At 36.6% G+C, this 18,494-nt stretch overlaps 1 long non-coding RNA gene across 2 annotated transcripts in view; it reads left to right on the top strand.

Moving 5' to 3' along the window:
* The window catches only part of LOC116421988, an 85,918-nt gene extending 67,874 nt beyond the window's left edge, over nucleotides 1–18,044 (top strand). For both annotated transcript variants that reach the window (XR_004232594.1, XR_004232593.1), the window contains 2 exons: nucleotides 11,816–11,901; nucleotides 17,630–18,044. This is a non-coding gene — a long non-coding RNA (uncharacterized LOC116421988). The remainder of the gene's footprint in view (nucleotides 1–11,815; nucleotides 11,902–17,629) is intronic.
* The last annotated feature ends 450 nt before the right edge of the window (nucleotides 18,045–18,494 follow it).

Genomic DNA, 18,494 nt, shown 5'->3' with positions numbered 1-18,494 from the left:
TTCTTTCACAACTGTGATTAATACAGAATACATTTTACATAGTAATTCACATCTGAATTATATCAAAATGCCTACCATCTTTGGAAGACAAAGGGAAGGAAAGAAGGGAGGGAGAAAAATTTGTAACTAAGAATTCATAAAAATGAATGCTAAAAGTTTTCTTGACATGTAACTGGGGGAAAATAAAAATCTATTGAAAAAAAGAAACTAAGCTAAAGTTTTCCAAGGCACATAGCAGCTAGAAATGTTATCATTGATTCTTCTATATGTAGTGTAAATTAAATTTCTCGAAGGTGGGAAGAATAGAGTAAGGATAAAGAAAAATGTAGATGTCAACTGAAACAATGAAGAAAAAACACATATTCAGGGCATGACAATACAAAGCTGAAATACTAAAAATTAAGAAAAGGTAATTTTTTCTGGTAAAATTTCCTCTTTTCATAAGTGGTTATCTTCAAACTGTCCAATGAAGTTTGAATGAATCTATAAGACATGGACAGGCAAGTTTGTAAAAATAAAAAATATCCATACCACGTTCTTAATTTTTTTTTACTCCACTGAGCTTGAAAGTCTTGTCTCCATTAAGCACTGAAGAACTATGACAAAATATATTGCTATACTGAAAAAAAGAATTATCCTGGAATAACAGACATTATGCCATATGTCATAAAAGGCAAAGACACTTATTCAAGAGAAGGAATAAGCAGGCTTCAATGGCCTAGAAATTTATTTGATTTATACCACATTGAAAATTTATGATTTATAGTTGATAAGACATAGAAAAATGTGTTAGTCATCAAAAGTATTCTATTGTTGAATATAATAAAAGTATGGTTTCATGATGAAAAATAAAGGATATATGTCAAAATCTTGCATCATTATAGCTTTTTTATTGGGGGGGGAGGGACTCATAGCATTGCCATTCACTTTTGGATCTATTTCCCATATTTATTCTCAACTGGTTCATAAGTTAGGAGATTGTTTCCAGAATGGACTTCCAAAGACTGACTATAGTCAATATCATTGCGTATTTATTGAATTCATGGAACTAGGAGGCAGTGTGAGGTAATGGGAAAAGTACCAAGATATTTGAAAATAGATAAACCAGTTGGTCATTATCATGTTGATTCATTTGGATAAAATCACTGTTATATATGAAAAGAATGCACTAAATCAGGAGCTGAGTTCTAAACTTGACTTAATAACTTCTCATCTATATGGCCTTGCCATATAGTAAATCATTCATTCTCTCTGGGCTTCAAAGTCTTTATCTTTGGAGGGGAGAACGCTCAAAAGGACTTTCCTAACTCTAAGACTAGAATGTTAAATACTTATTGAATATTTACTATTTGTTAAATGTTAAACTGGGAGACACAAAATGTGAATAAGACAGATGTTGCTCTCAAGATACTTACAAGCTAATTAGAGAAACAAGCCTGTATCTGTGAAAGCATAGGAACTAATACAAGACATCATTAAATCCTTTAATGTATGATCAGGGTCACATTTCCTATAAGGATTCAGCAGAGAAAAAAAATCAGTTAGGGAAAGATTAAACTATAACCTCTGACTCATATATCATTTCACTAGCTATCAACCCTTTATCGTTTACATTCCCAAATACCAAAAAGGTGGGCTAAACCAGAAGAGTAAAACTCATGGTAAAACTCCTTACTAAGGCCCAAATGAATGAAAATGTAATTAGGAGATTTTTAAGACAAAATAACTAAAAAGACAGAAAAATAAAAATAATGTTAATTTGTTTTTTTTTCTTAGTCAATAGGGATCCATTTTGCTCTGAGTTTGACATCATTGGTCTACATCACAAAGCTTCCTGTCGAACTCCCACTTGCTGTATACCAGGTCCATCACAGGCTAATTGGATGCCCTGTGATTGGGTTAATTCTCTGTAATTTTTGAAAATACCTCATTCATCTTGGGGACATAAAATCCCATCTATTCTAAAATCTAGGATAACTCCTGGACTCAGTAGAGTTATTTTGTCAGATTATCCTGTTTTCTCATGAACAGACATACACATGCACACATGTGTACACACACAGTGATTATCATTTTGTATATTAGTAAAATATACCTCCAATTCTACTGCTCTTTAAAGTTTTCAAAATGTCTTCATATTTATTATCACATATGTTTTGAAAGCTTTTGAGTTGGAAAAGAGCCTTTGAAATTTGAGTCTAGAGGTACCTAATCTCTCTCTCTCTCTCTCTCTCTCTCTCTCTCTCTCTCTGTGGGTGGGTGGGTAGGTGTGTTTCTTATACTCCTTTGGCAATCTAGTGAAGCCCACAAATCCTTTCCACAATAATTTCTCTTAATGCATGACATAAAATAGGTAGGATTACAGAAGAATAATTATATTTAAATACACTTAGCCAAATATTAAAAAAAAAATTCCATGGGCACTAATTTAGGAATTCTTGATCTTCTTGAATACCCTTTGAAATGAGAAAAAGTAACTTTTTCTAAGTCATAAAGGAAATAATAGAGAACAAGCCCTCTCTTCTGTTCTAGACAGAAATCCTAATAAAAAGAAAAATGAATTTAAAATCTAAGGATTCACACTTAGCCTCTGACATTTACTACTTGTAGGACCTTAGGTAAGCCCCTTAACATTCCTTGGCTTAAGGTTCCTCATCTGGAAAATTAGGGGTGTGTGTGTGGAGTAGATGACCTCTGAGATATCTCTTTTTCAGCTTTACATCTATATGTGTTTAAGGCACATATAGTAGCTGTATCACTGAGGCAGAATAGCTTTTGAGAGCCTAGGACAGAAATCAACCCTTAGTGAGATATTAGGAAATTACAGTGGAGTTTGCAAGTATCAATTTCCCTGAAATGCATTCCCTGTGGAGGGTTTCCCATTAGGTATTTATTGAACATCATTAAATACAAATTGATTATTCATACCTTTGAGGATTAATGGCTATAAATCCACTATATGACCAAAATGTTTTCTTTACTCAAGCAATAAATAGTTTTAGGGTGCTTTATCATGGTCAACCCAGCTGTTGCTCTAAAATAGGTTGGCCAAATGTTCTGAAATGCAAACACAGAATTCTTGAAGTCATTAAGACAGGTATGACATAGTGGCTAGTGAAGTTAAGTCAATAAGCATTTATTAAGTGCCATATACTGTTCTCTAAGTTCTGTGGGTAACAAAGACCAAAACACTTCTTACTTTCAAGGAGTTCCCATCACAATGGTGGAGACAACATATTTATAACCAAGATATATAGAAAATATATGGGAGACAGTTCAGAGAGGAAGGCTTTAAGATCTGAGAAGAATGGCTAAGGTCTCTTTGAATAGCTGAGTTTTAAAGTCAGGGAAATTAAGAAATAGACTGATGGAACCAAGCATTCTCATGGTACCAAGGCCCAGAGATAGGCTAAATGGTGGAGTTAACTTTAGAAAGATGACTCCCATTCTGCCTGACACTTATTAGCTGTGATAGCTGGGTAAACCATTTTAGCTCTCTGAGGATCACTTTTCTAGTCTGTATAATGAGGATGCTACTATAGTTTGTGCCCTTTTCAGGTGGTTGGGACTCTCCAGTGAGATAATGCCTGCAAGGTATTCTAGAGATCGCAGGGGAGAGCCATCTACAGCGGGGATGGAATGCAGAAGACCAGAATTCAAATCCTGTCCAATAAATCTATCTGTGTAACTTGCAGAGAGACATTTAACTTCTTTGGGCTTCAGTTTCATAATCTATAAAAAGAAGTTTGACTCTACTACTTTTTACCCTCAATAGTATTTTCCCAATTATATGTGAAGGTAGTTTTCAACATTCGTTTTTGTAAGATTTTGTGTTCCCAATTTTTCTCTTTTCCTTCCTGCCCACCCTCCTCCTCAAGATAGCAAGCAATCTGATCTTGGTTAAATATGTACACTCCTTTTAAACAGATTTCCATATTTGTCATGTTGTGCAAGAAAAATCAGATCAAAAGAGAAAAACAATATGAGAAAGAAAAAGCAAACAAAGAAAAAGGTGAAAATACTACGGTTTGATCCACATTCAGTCTTTGAAGTTCTCTCTCTAGATGTGGTTGGCATTTTCCATCCCAAGTCTGTTGGAATTATCTTGAATCATCACATTGCTGAGAAGAGTCAAGTCTACCACAGTTGATCATCATATAATCTTGTTGTTACTGTGGAATTGAGAGTTTAGGGGAGGTTTCCTGTTGAAAATCTATACCTATGATTTCATCCATGTGGGGAACAATCTCCTTTTCAGATGCTGTCCTCCCTTCACCTTGTATATGACAGTCTCAGAAGATTGCCTAGAATATGGAGAAGTCATGGAACTTGCTCATGGTCATGTAGCTAGTATGTATCAGAAACAGGACTCTTCTAAGTAATTCTTATTCCAAGTCTTACCTCTAACCACTATACCTTGGTGGCTCTCCAGTTGTAATGCCCTCATTAATTTGGGAGACCAAGATTATTTATCTGATTTTACCATTGCCTCCTTGCCTAGCCTTTTTTCTAATCACCCTGGGTCTTGATATTCTCAAAGGAAAAATGAACATATCAGACCAGATAATCATCAAGGCGCCTTTCATCTCTAAATAGTCTTATTTTCTTCTTCCATAACTATTTTCAACTTTTCTACTTGAACACCGGATGGGAGAAAAATTTCATCTTCAGTGGCATTTATTTTAGAATTTTGAAATACCTAGAGGAACACAAAAGATAACTATTTTTTATTCAGCTCATGTGCCCAAACCAAAGTGCATAAAGATGTGGTGATATTTTAACATTATTTTCTTCAGACTGATCAGTAATTACTCATATACACTACATGGTCTCATGGTGAAATTGTATAACCAAATTGAAAGGAAATGCACTTACTGTTCCAATTCCATCCCCAAAGGTGATGGTGGGTGGACAGGCAAGAGGGTGGGTGGAGGAAATCATGAATTAGATTGTTTGATTGGCCCATTAGTATGCAGGCTAAACATCTTTTGAGAGAGAAGCAAGATCTTCCTGAATAAGATTCTCATGTCAATGATAAAATACTCATTAAGTGCCTGAAGTATACTGAGTGGGGGATCCAGCTTTAACATCCAATTCAAGATATTTTAATCATCTTGTATATTCAGAGAACAAAGAATGGACTTTGCTGCTATCAAACCCACTCTCCTTTCATTTTGTTCCTCTTTTTTCCTGCTCCTGATTTGTTCTTCCTTTTTGTCATGGAAGTCATTTAAAAGGTGAAAGGATCATTGGATCATAGATTTAGACCTGGGAAGAAGGCAATCTGGAGGTTAAAGGTAAAATACTGTTAAATATAATGGAGCCCAATTGGTGTTTTTTTTTTGTTTGTTTGTTTGTTTGTTTTTTTTGCCTCATGTCTAAACAGTTTGTTGGACCCTTGTGTATTTTACTATTCAAAGTTCTTGGCTTTGAGACATGAAGGTAATAATGTGGGGGTGGGAAGGAGTGAGGAGAGAGGTACCCTTTGGAGAGAGAGTGATAAGTCTTCCTGACCTTTGAATAACATTTTCAGTTGTGCTCCCTTCAGTGTCTTCTCTGTCCAAAGTGTTCTATACAAAACCAACATTCATATTTTGAAAGCACAACCTGCTGTCTCAACAGACTTCAATGAGTCTCTCTACTTGTTGAATAAAATTCAAATTCCTCTGTCTTCATGGCTCTCCATGATGTGGCCTGTAGGTGATTTTCCTCTTTTATGTTTCGTTGTAGGTTATTGTCCTGTTTTATGTTTCATTGTTCTCTTCCAGGATGGACAATGTGGTACAGTGAAAAGAGAGAAAAGGCTGGGTCCTGGCTTTGAATGCTGGTTCTGACACAATCAAATTGTGTAATCTCTCTACACTTCAGTTCCTCATTGGTACAATGAGAGGTTTGGATGACTCTAAAGTCTCCTTTAGTTATAAATCTTTAATCCTCTGCTCTAAACATCCCATGCTATTATTCATTGTTCCTCTAATGGAAGACAGCATTTTTTGCCTTCTTTACTTTTGCCGACTCCCTCCACTTGTACAAGATCAAAGTGTCTAATTTCCTGATCTTTCTACAAAGCCTAGTTCAAAGGCTAAGGCTGCTGGTCTTTGGATCCTCAATTCTACTTCTATCTACACTCCCATACAATTGAAATAATCTCTCAGTAATTTCATGGGTAGCATGCTTTTTTTGGGAGTTGGGAGGTTTGACTCTATTATCAGGGATTCGATAGTTATGTCACCTTGCAGAGTCCCTTCACCTTTTGGAGACTCAGTTTCTTCATCTGTAAAATAGCAGGGTTGTTGTAAGGATAATATTTGGAAACGGTCTAGCAAATATTAAGGGGCTATAGAAATATGAATGGAAAGAATATAAAAACAGCATCATCATAACTAGCAAAATTTGTGGCTTTGTTATTTACAAAGGACTTTCCTTATATTATCTCATGTGATCCTCACAATAACCCTCTTGTGGGCTAGAATCCTCCTCATACTCTCATAACTCTAGTCTGGACTAGAGTGAGTGAGGAAGTTGGAGTCAGGACATGGGGCAGCTTAGCTTAATTTTGTCCCCAGAAAGATTGTTCTGGGAGTCAGCTGTGGACCATTTGTGCAGAGGGGAACATGCTTGTCAGCTCCTGGGACCCCAGGGGACTGTGTTGCTTACTGCTTTTAAATTGCAGGTAGCTGCTCTCTGCTTTTACATTCCTGAACTGCTTTTTAACTGCCTTCAGAACTGTTTTTATTAGGGCAATTCAAATCTATTTTTATAAAATGGCTTTTTATCCCTTTTCCTGTTACTAATTTGTTCTTCCCTCTTGTTACTTGTTAGAATTCTCAAGTTCTTAGCATCTTTGCACCAGATTGTGGGAAAACCCTGTGAGACAGCTATTATTACCTCTATTTTATAGACTAGGGAACTGAGTTCAAAGAAATTAAATGATAGCTACTAAAAGAGGCAGGTTTCAAACTCAAGTATTCTTGATATCTAATCTAACATTCTACTCCATGTGTCATTTACCTGTCAATGTATTCAAGTGGTATAGCAGGAACACGTCTGCAGGACATCATTATAGGTATGGGAGCACATAAGTAATGTGAGCTTTCACTAATAAGGATGTCACTCTTAGAGATGAGAAAAGCAATGTTCAGTAGGGAATGGAGAATGAAATGGAACATCATGGGAGGAAAGTGCCCTCAGTGAAAGTAAAGTATCGGTCAGTAAACATTTTTTTAAGCACGTACTATGTCCCAAGCACTGTCTTAAGTGTTGGAGAGACAAAGAAAGAAAAGAACTGTTCCTGTCCTCAGGGTCCTTGCAATCTTTTGAGAGAATACAACATGCAAAAGTCCAGATGAGGCAGGCAGATGAGAAATGGAGAAATAGTTGATCTGGCGTGATCTGGAAATGAAAGTCCTGCAAAGAGCTTTCCCCTATCCACCACTCAATTAGAGGAAGGGAGAGGTTACAGGGGTAGAAGGTCCTGAGGAGATATGAGATCCAGGGATTAACTGATCTTGCAGGGGGCACTGACAAGGTGAGAGGTTCAATGCAGGAGTAACTTGAAAGATAAAGGGTTTCTTGGGGCATGTTGGGGAAGTCCAGAGGAGGGCTGCATTCATTCATTCATCTGTCTATTCATAATACACAATAAACATTAGCAAATACCTACCTGGGAGAAGAGTGTTATGGTTGGGTTCTAGGGGTGTATTATCTATAGTTTTGATAAAACATTTTACCTATCCTCATGGGAGCTTACCGTTTACTAGAGGATCAGTCATCCAGTTAACACTGAAGTATGATAACATATAATAAGTACCATAGAAAGAAAGTATAAAACAAGGTGTTATGTGAAGTTCAAGGGAAGAGGTTGATGGGACTAAGGGCACTGAAGGCTAGATTGAGATCAAAAGCACCGGAATGCCTTTCAGCCATGAGGAATAAGAAAATTGGACTGCTATGATTTACCAACAGGTGCCAACTTTTAAGGAGGCTGCCCTTGGTTCTTGCCCTGGTTGGATGAGCAACCTTTGGCCTCAAAAGGACCTATAATACCCAAGAGTTGTGACAGTAAGTTAATAGGAAGGTAACTTTCTCAGGATAGTGACTCCACCTTCTTTAGTCTGAGAACTTTTTCGAATATGATATGGTAAATAGTGGTATATTCTTTTGGGTCCATACCCTTTATGAGTGAATGTCCTTTATACACACATGCACACAAATAGAAACACACACATATGCATATGTATTTGCACATATATAAACATGCATCTAAAACATTATTCAGATGGCCGACATATAGATCTCTCTCCAGACTGAATCTTTAAATTTGACTTTGTCTAAAATCAGTGATTACTAGCCCTACTTTTTTCCCCAGTGAATTCTATTCTGGATCCTTTGTTTTAGTGTTTATGTTTGTCTCTTATTTTTTATCTTTACAAACTCTTCTACTTTAATTCAAGTCCTCAACTTGCCTTGCTGATACTTAACCTCCCCCTCTACATGGATTCCTCCCTTATCTTCTTCTTCAACTCTTCCCCTCATTCTTTAGCCCATCCCCATTAGTCTATACATGTTATCCCACTCCCTTTAATCAAAACATGCTTTTATGCCTCACCTTATCCTATGTTACCCTTTCCTTCTCTCTTTATTCTTTCCTATTAATTTACACACCTTGTTCCACTATCATAAATCTATACACTGTGAATGTCCTTTAAACAGCATATGTCATTTAAAGCCCTTCAGGAGCCATGTTTTTTCAGGATCCTTCATGGTCATTATTTTTTTTTATAGCACAACACTGTTATATTACATCTATACACCATGATTTGTTTAGTTATTCCTTAATTGAAAAGTACCATTTTTTCCCAACTATTTTCTGCAATTAAAAAAAAAACCTGTTGCTATAAATGATGTTGTATGTAAGCATCATTTCCATTTTGCATTGACCTTAGTGGAATATGTACTTAGTAGTAGTTTTGCTGGGTCAAAGAGTAAGAACATTTTAGTGGCTTTGAAAACACAGTTCATAACCGCTTTCAGAATGGCTGGACCAATTCATAGCTTAACCAAAAGTGTTTTAGTGTTTGTTTTCACAAAACCTCTTAATGTAGATATTCTTAACCTGAGACCATGGAGTAATGAGGTCCCTGGATAGATTTCAAAGAGTCTGTTAAACTGGATAGGAAAAAAATAAATCTGTATTTTCACTAACCTTTTTGTTCCATATGTTTTATTTCATGCATAGAAAAACAATTTTCTAAGAAAAGTTCTGTAGGTCTAGATAGACTTCCAAAGAGATTTGTGATTCAAAACAAGTTTTGCGACTTTTCTCCAGAGTTCTGTTGTCAATTTCTTATAACATGATCTACCCTGAGTCAATCTTATCATACTCTATAAGCTAATTCAGCACCAAATAAACTAAATGAAGAATAATTTGATTATGAAAAATAAACAGAATCAGGCAATATGGAGTAATGAATAGAATACTTAGGAAGACTTGGGTTGAATCCTATTTCAGATACTTATTAGTGGTATGATTTCATCAAGTCTCAGCCTCTCTAGACCTCAGTTTCTCTCATCTGCCAAATGAAGGCATCAAATTCCATAGCTTCTGAGTTCTGTTTCAGCTATGAATCCATAATGTCATGAACTCAGTTCATGGAGAAACAGATAAATAATTGGAATCCCTGAGCTTCCCAGTTTTGGAAACTGACCATAGACCAATGATGACTTTCCCATAATGCATAAAACTTTTGAAACTCAGTCTAAAATATCCTGTTGATCTCTACCTACCATTTGGGTAGAACCCTCTCCTGTATATCAGCCATAGTTTTTCTGAGAAAACAACCAGAGATATCTACTTAATGTACCTTATGCTCAACTTTAAAATCCCATTATTCACTTCTGACGGCTTTCATCCATCACCATGTAATGATAAATCTCTAACAAACCCTGTATCTGCTCTCTCAACACTCACATTTCCCTATTCTCAATATATTTCCTAGGGAAATAACAATTAATCTTTAGCTGAGTGTTACCTTGCTCCTATCAAAACAGGTCCATGAATCCCACATTCCTACATGTGATCAGCTCTAGGCATCCTTTGCTCTGTCTTGATCTCAACAGCCCATCAGCACATTCCCTCATCTCAGTTCCTTCCTTTGTCCCTTTCTGCTTTTGCTAAGGCTTTGCTTGGCACTCATACTTTGAGATGACTCTTATTGACCTGGTAGCATTATTTTCTCTGATCTACTTATCATTTGATGAAAGTCTCTTTGCTGTGATTCCATTTTCTTAAGTGCCATCGCTGAATGAATTAGCTCAAATTAAGAATTTAAACCTCTCAAACACTATGGAAATTATGAGCCACTCATTTTAGTGATTTATAAGCAATCATCTTAGCAAAGGATCTCCCTTCAGAGAGCTGCCTGCTGTTTCAGCCAGGAGTTAGCTAATAATGTAAGATTGTCATCATTCTGGAGTTTGTTTTTTGTTTTTGTTTTTTTTTTCTTATTTAGTTGTTAAAGGAGGATTATTAGTTTCATAGAGATTAGTCTAGGAAGTGGCTTGCAACAAGTAAATATATTGAGTAGTTTTGTAGTTTGAAGAAAAAAAAATCATCCTTGATGTAGATAGAGCAGTTAGCTGCCAACATAGTATAATTTCAGGGTCATTAGTATTAGGAGGTAACAAGTATAACACACACGATCATACCTAATCTCTATTTCCTGAAGGCCATCTAGGTTAAATTTCACTCCTTTCCACCTAGGCTTCTCTGGCATTCTTAACGAAGTGGGCTGGGATTGGGGTGGGATAGGGAAGAGTGTTTGTAGGCTCTTTGTAAAAGGCTTTAGCCACCATCAATGGTGTTTCTCCAGTAGGGGTGTGTGTGAATTCCCTGTACTCCACTTCCATTTAGCCACTAAGAGTCAACTTAGCTTTTATACAGAAATATTTACTTGAGAAGATATAATCACAAATACATAAACTTACTGATTCCAGCATGTGGGACATGTAACCCTCAATCTCCCCCATATCACCTCCATCTCTGGGGAGAATAAAGGGATTGTCTTTGTTGCTTAGCTTAGTTTCTCTAGAACAGAATTCTTAAATTTTTCCCATTCATGGCCCCTTTTAACCTGAGAAATTTTTATGTCACCCTGAGGTATAGGGGTACATAAAGTAGGTAGACAAACCAAACAGTTGCTGATAATAAATCATAATTTCATAACACCCACATTCAATTGTGAGACCACATATAGGAAGCTGGGCTTTAGAATAAGCCTTGTTTCAAGTCCAAAATCTCCCCTCTGGTTTAAGTTCTTCTGAAAAAATGAACCTAAAAGTGTTTGTTGCTGATTTATACTGTTTTTTATTCTCATTTTCATTTACTAGAGGTGATTCTCATGGAACGGGAGAATTCAAGCTATGATAAACTATAGCTAGGACTGCAGGTGAGATGATAAAGCCTATGGAAGTATTGAGAAATTGGTGTGCTTTTCAGAGGTAAAGCAAAAGAGAAGGAGTAGGAGAAGAAAACTCCTCTTCTTATTGGCTCAATTCATGGAATCCTTATTGAGGATGAGCTGGGATCTTTACCCTCTGGATGAAGTAGACTAGAAGGACTAGAAAACAGGAGAAAAAATAGCAGGAAAAAAGAACAAATGGCTTTTTATCAGTTGATCTTCAGAATCATCACAAGACAGTTCAAATGGAAGCAATTCAGTTTCCTGGCATGGTGCTAGAATACTATCCTGATTTCACAGACCTATAACACTGAAGTATCCACAATGATTTTCTCCTTTCCAACACTTTCTTTCAGAGCCTCCCAAATCCTGAGCAAGCTCTAGCAATGCACGAGGCAACCTCCTTATCAATGTGGACATCCCTGGAACTTATACTGCCAAAGTAAGTGAATTTAGCCACAGCATTCAAAACTTTTCCACCACTTTTTCTGAGGCCATTGCTTCACCTGTCAGGCAGGCAATCTTAGTTAATCTGTCAAAAAGCTTTTTTGTTAGTTTACATTATAATGTTGGGAAGACAACACAAAAACAACTTATTATGTACAAAATATTTGCAAACTAGACTGAAAGTATTGGCTATTGGGGAAGGATAAGAGAACTAGCAAAGATTTCCAATGGAAGGAGGGTGGGATCTATTATGTCATGAAAACTCTTTTGCTCCACTTAGAATGTCCCAAGTTATAGCTCTCCCAAGTAGCTCCTTTAAAATAACTGTCAAATACAACTTTCCTTGCTCTGACATTGCAAGTGAGAGGATGGGTATTCTCAGAATCACATTTGTTTTTCAGTGTATGTTAATCACAAAGTCCTAGACAAAATTAATTCCCAATTTTTGATTCCCACGCTGTTAATTAGATGAAGGTTTGTGAGGTGAAAGTTCCTGAGGCCTAGGAATGCTTGTTTTATTTCATAAATTAATAACAAAATAAAATAAAATTATCACAGACAACCCTGTAGTGATCTTAACTGACTCAAGTTTTGTTTCATTAGCCCCCATTTCCTGAAAGCTGTGTAGGTTAGATTTCGACCCTTCTTCCTAGGATTCTCTGGAACTCTTAGGGGAATTGGGAAGTTTCTAGGCTCTTTGCAAATGGCTTTTACCCCCACCAATGGATATTTCTTCATTTGTGAATATGAGAATCTCTAGTATTCTAGTTCCTTTTAGCCACTAACAGTCACATTAGCTTTTACACAGAAATAATCACAAATATATAACCTTACTCCTTCCATCAGGTACAAGCAAGACTATTGGTATATCCTCAGACATGTGTATCCATTTACTATTTGAAGATATGGACCCCATCTCCTTTTATTCTAATACCATGGTGATAAGAATCAATTTGAAGCCACCCAAAAGGCAAGGCTTTGTTGCTTGAACCACAGCTTCCTTACTGCCTAATCTGAATGTGTTTTGAATAGTGTCTTGTTCCCCTGGCCTATTCTGGTGCCTGATATTTCTATAATCAAGCATTTCTTTGAGCTAGACATGAAAGGTCTTGGGTAAAAGGCAAATGTATTTTCTGGGAGAGATAGCATTTTAATCTGTCATTCACTTTTTTCTTTTTTTTTTTTTTTATAGATATCCTTCTTTTGATCATTTTTTAAATTAAAGCTTTTTATTTACAAAACATATGAATGGATAATTTTCCAACATTTATCCTTGCAAAACCTTGTGTTCCAAATTTTCCCCTCCTTCCCCCCACCTCTTCCCCTACATGGCAAATAATCCAATATATATTAGATATGTTAAAATATATGTTAAATCCAATATAAATATACACATTTATATAGTTATCTTGCTGCACAAGAAAAATCAGATCAAGAAGAAAAAAAAACTGAGAAAGAAAACAAAATGCAAGGAAACAACAACAGAGGGAAAATGGCATGTTGTGATCCACACTCATTTCCCATAGTCTTCTCTCTGGATGTAGATAGTTCTCTTCATCACAGGATTATTAGAATTGATGTGAATTATCTCATTGTTGGAAAGAGCCACGCCCATCAGAATTGATCATTTTATAATCTTGTTGTTGCCATGTACAATGATCTCCTGATTCTGCTCATTTCACTTAGCATCAATTCTTTCAACTTTCCTCAGGCCTCTTTAAAATTATCATGCTGATTGTTTCTTATAAAACAATAATATTCCATAACATTCATATGTCATAACTTATTCAGCCATTTTCCAACTGATGGGCATCCATTCAGATTCTATCATTAGTTAATGAGAATTTTATTAGGTAAAGTTTAGTGGCCTAGTAGCTACTGATGAAATTGAAAATGGGGCTGACAAGGTAATTTTTTATTATACAGGAGAGTTTAGGAAAGATTTTGAACAGGGATCTTGACTAGGGGAGCCCGGAAACTTTCTCTCTTTCTCTCTGATTTTGGGGGGAACACTAAGCTCTCCCCTGAGAGACCCACCCCAGGGAATTAACTTAAAGTGATTTCATTCTGTTATCTTGATGGGACTAGTTGAGTCCAAGACCACTCCTCCAAGCTGGAGATGAGATTTCTATCCAGCTCTATTGAGTTGGAGATGAGCCTAGAGACACTCATTCAATTCCAACATTCTCTATTCTGATTCCAGCTCAAACTGCTTCCAGCCCCCACCAACAGCTGCCCCCAGCTTCTAGCCAAGGTTTCAATTATAAAAGGGGGCAGCTGGGCTCAATCCTTTCTAGTTGAAGACCTCAAAGCAGGAGTCCGGCCAAACCAAGGGACTTCTCTTGGCATAGCTACCTGCGAGGACCTCTCTGCCTGCTGAAACACATTCTCTTTCAGTGTTACTCCCTCTTTATCACTCTCACCTATTTTCCTAACAAGACCTCATTCACCTCTCTGTCAGGATTTCTCTGCTAGAAACCTCTGTTAGAGGATTTCTCTGCTAGATCTTTAATGATAAACTTATTTTCCCAGTTTACCTTCTGGGTTCATAACTTCATTTATGAAGGACCTGTGCATCCCGAAAGGGGTTCCCACAACTACCTGCTCTGCACTGAACCTCATCAATCATGCTGCAGAGGCAGCTAGGGTGGTGCTATTGAAAGAACACTGGGCCTAGATTCATGAAGATCTGAGTTCAAATATGACCTCAGACACTTATCAGCTATGTGAGCAAGTCACTTAACCTCTATCTGCCTCCATTTCCTCATAATTTAGTCATTTTCAGTCATGTCTGACTCTCCCTGACCCCATTTAGGGTTTTTCTGGCAAAGACACTGGAGTAGTTTACTGTTTTCTCCTTTAGTTCTCCAGCTCTGACACCTTTCCCAATTGTACCATAAGGATAAGAATAGTACCTATCTCCCAACATTATTGCCAGGGTAAAATGATCTAATATTTGTTAAGTATTTAGCTAAGTATTTGGTCTATGGTAGGTACAATATAAATGCAAACTATTATAGAATGATGCCTCTGGAATGCTAGTAGCAGGACACTGCAAATTCTAAAATGTAAGCTTCTTGGGTTCAGGAATTGTTTCTTATTTTCTTTATAGCCTTAGGGTGTAACGATACACATTTGATTGCATAATTAAATGCATTTTAATTGAATTTTGTGACTTCTAGTCTTGTCAAGCAACGCATTCAGTCTGAATTTATTCAGTCTGAAGAAAAGGTCATAGGGGAGAAATACCCAGAAGAGGCTGGCCTGAGGTGTAGTCAGATCCAAGTCTTAACTTTTCCTTGAGTTAGATGGACACCATAGACAAATTTTTGACTATGTTACCATTCTACCTCTCCCCCTGACTCTAAGGGCAGGTTTTTTAAAGCTGACCTGAAGCAATAACTTTTCTTTCCTTTCTCATGGATCATTGTTAGCAAATATCTCCATCTGAAGGTTTGACTCTTGCTGATCAAGTTCTTGAAAAACTGAATGGTCTCCATGGGAATTTGTAACTCATCATTCTGTCTTAATGAAATTCAGAGCCTTGCAAGATTGTCTCATACTTGGGCATCTCTCAATTTTATATACTGTTGTTTCTTCCAAGCATCTCAAATAGCTCCTTTAAATTCAGTTTACTCTCATGATTAACTATAAAAGAGAGTTACAGGAAATAGAGTGGACAAATAATGGAGAAATTATATGGAAAAGAAGATTTATTTTTCTTCTCAAAGCTGAATTGAAATTGTTGGATTTATTTGAGCATATAGACAATAATCAAGAAGGCAAAAAGAAGAACCACAAATCTCATAATCCCAGAAAAGAGATGATAAACACAAAAATTACCAATTATTGAAAGGAAGAATATAAAAAAAAATATGGATTCCTTCCACACCTTGGGGCTCTCCAGTTCTTCTTAAACATTTAGATTGGATTCCTACTTGGATGATTATTCTAGTTGTAAGGGATTCACCAGGTCCACACTCCTAAAACCCCATTGGTGTGGTTACTTTTTCTGTAGGTAGTGACAGCTCAAAGGAAAGAGGGAATGAAAGAAGGAAAGAAAAAAAAGAAGGAAGTGAACATTTACTAAGCACCAACTGTATGCTGGATGTCATGCTAAGTACTTTATAAATATTATCTCTTTTAATACTTAAAACAATCCTGATACATTTATTGAAGTAGCATAATAAAAACAGTATCAGCAAAACTCACACATGAACTTGGGATTTCCACAGAAGTGTCAGTGGGGATAATGTGGGAGGGGGGAACTGTTTTCTTTATTGAAGCTGTGTTCCCTTTAAGACTATCACTCTGAAACTGTTCCCTTTACTGAAGCTGTGTTCCCTTTAAGATTATGACTCTGAAACTGTAGTTCCTTTTGATCTGTGATCCATTTTGGAGTCTCAGTCCTTTCTGGGGAAGGGAATATTCTCCCAGATAAGTTATCTTTTGGGATTGCCAGATCCTTTGATTCAATTAGAAATCCTGGTCAAAAAGCACCCTTTTGAAGTGTTATTAATTCCAATAGGAGATCCGGGCTGGAAACTGATAAGCATCAAGGGTGGGAGCCTTGGCTTCTTGAAGTCTCAAGATTCTTTTTACAGGGCAGTTTTCTGGACTCACTCCTTGCAGAAGGCCTAAAGTAGCGTGCTCAGCTGCTAGGATCCCCTGCCTGCTGAGAAGGCATTCTCTTCTCAGTGCCAGACTCCATTTCCCTAGTAGGATTTTGCCAGGATAGAAGTCAGTCTCTTAGCAAACTGGTTTCTTTCCAACAATAAACTTTAATCTTTGTCAATTAATAATTTGGGATAATTATTAATTCCAATTAAAATCCAATTAAAGTGAATTCTTTCACTTTGAACCTGAAGGCTGACCAGAGGGAATTTTAACAATTCTCTTATTGCCACTAACCTAATCACCACTGGGAATCAAGGGGATATAAACCTCAACAAAAAGAGAAAAACACATAGAGTTCACCAGGAGGAGTGGAAGCACATACATAGGAAATAGATTGACTAAGGTTAGTGTGAAGGGTGGATGTTGCAGGGCTCCTTATTACTTCCTGCTATTAGTACTGAACTTGGCCTGAAATTATCTGCTGGATACCATTTCATTGCATCCTTATATTCCCTAAAATTTCTATCTTCTGAAAGTGCTGAAACACATTACCCAGGACATTTTATTGTAGCATGCATTTTTTTTTCTTTAAAAGAATTCATACTCATGCCTTGGAAATCAGGAACCTTAGTTATAAAGTCTCCAGCCTCCTGAGCAACAGGGTCTTGTCCCCAGGCTTTGGATATTTTTCAGTTGAACAACTCACTTGCACTCAAAAGCTGGTCTCTGCTCTTTTGGACTGACATTTGGTCTTACTGTAAGATACTTTTGCCAGAAGTGTTGGTAGGTGGGTGGATAGAAGAAGGATGGAGGAAATACTAGCTAAACTACACATAATGATAATAATAATAATAAATAGCTAATATTTATACAGTACTTGCTATGTGCCAGATACTGTGCTAAGCACTTTACAATTCTTATCTCACAACACAAGAGGTGAGGAACAAATCCTCAAGAACTGATTTCTTTCTATTTAGCTGACCCTTCTGACTTTCTTCTTAGAGTGAAGTCTTGCTTTTTAAGAAAGCTAACAGGGATGTGGCTAATCTATCCACCATTTACTTGAGTCAGTTTTGTCTAATGACTTTTCATTTTCATTCCATCAGATTGATTGAGAGACTTCTTCAAGATTGATATATAACCTTTACATCTATTAAAATAATCAGGCATAAGCAATAAGGAGAGGAACAGATTCTCAAAGTATTATTTATACCTCATGTAGAAGAAAACAAATCAAACGTCCAAACATAGGGACAGAAAGCTGTTAACTGTAGAATGCTGTCAGACAACCAAGAGAACAAACCAAAAAGTGAAGGACAGTTGATATCAGATGGGGAATTGATAGAGTACAGCAAAGGTCACCAGAAATGTGGCTATATAAAGGAGAGAAGATGGCATTTTATCAAAGAGATGTTCAAAGGGCACAAGAAAAAAAAAAAACAAAATGGAAAATCAAAAGGTACAGAAAAAAAGTTGGAAGAAAACAAGAGTGTAACAATCCAGTGACATGAACAAAAAAAAGCCATTCTATGACAGAAGAGGGACTGAGGACTAACATAGAATGGAAGTAATCTTTTTGAACAATGAGGTTTAGCATTTATAAAGAGAGAGAAGCAGTATGTGCAGTGAAAAGTGTGACTTTGTAATTAAAATACAAAGACTGAAATATGCTATCTGTGTGCCTTTGGGCAAATTACTTCATTTCTCTGAGTTTCCATTATTTCTTTATAAGATGAGAAAGTTGGACTAGATCACAGAATTTGATTTGGAAGGAACCTGTGGGGTCATCTGGTCCAAACCATACAATGCAGTATTCCCCATGATAATAAACCTGACAAATGGTCATCTTCTTTGGAAGCAGTGTTTACCATTCTTCAAGTTGGTCCATTTCATTTTTAAGTAATCTTCTGTTAGGATCACCTCAGAGCTCTTTGAATTCTGAACTTGCACATGGTGAGTTAATTGTATAAT

This window comes from Sarcophilus harrisii, chromosome 2 (assembly GCF_902635505.1).
Source record: "Sarcophilus harrisii chromosome 2, mSarHar1.11, whole genome shotgun sequence".
NCBI lineage: Eukaryota > Metazoa > Chordata > Mammalia > Dasyuromorphia > Dasyuridae > Sarcophilus > Sarcophilus harrisii.
The sequence above is the reverse complement of the archived record's forward strand: the minus strand, read 5'-3'. Positions and strand labels throughout refer to the sequence as shown.